Here is a 662-nt window from a genome sequence, read left to right as displayed (position 1 = left end):
TGGACTGTCTATAGCAGAGGTGGGGAACCTCCGGCCCTTCAGCTGTGGGGAAACTACAAACCCCATGAGGCATGATTCTCACAGCCACAGGCATGACTCCCAGAGACAGATGCATCATGTAGTTCACCGCAGCTGGAGGGCCAGAGGTTTCCCACCCCTGCTACAGACAGTCCACTAGGGAACTAGTAACAGTCCCCAGTGGCTAATGGATTCTCAAAAATGTATATTATTATTATTAGACCCACCCCTGGTCTATAGGAACATATGTAAAATTGTTATTATACAATGATCTCCAGAGAGAAGAAACAGGATACTCAGCTCACAGCTGCCCTGGAGTGACACCTGAACCAGAAGTCATGTGAAATCTTCCCAACTGGGACGCAGCCAACAACTCAATCCTGACAGATGCTCTAACCCTACCAAATTCCATCCAAGAATAAAAAAAAACTTTGGATAGATTTTCACTTACACTGGATGCAGACTAGGAGGAATGTGCCATGGGTTATATCTGTAATTACATTTTTCCAGTAACACAGCTGTGCGAAGCCTTGGCAAAGACGTATACCCATCTGTGGGAGACAGAACTGCCTGCGAGAAAAAATGTAATATGCATTTCAAAACTGCAGTAGCAGAATGGACAACATGGCGGGGAGTCTGGAGAA

Source organism: Nanorana parkeri, unplaced genomic scaffold (genome assembly GCF_000935625.1).
Source record: "Nanorana parkeri isolate BGI_ZX_2015 unplaced genomic scaffold, ASM93562v1 scaffold629, whole genome shotgun sequence".
Classification (NCBI taxonomy): Eukaryota; Metazoa; Chordata; class Amphibia; order Anura; family Dicroglossidae; genus Nanorana; species Nanorana parkeri.
This window is presented reverse-complemented; position numbering follows the sequence as displayed.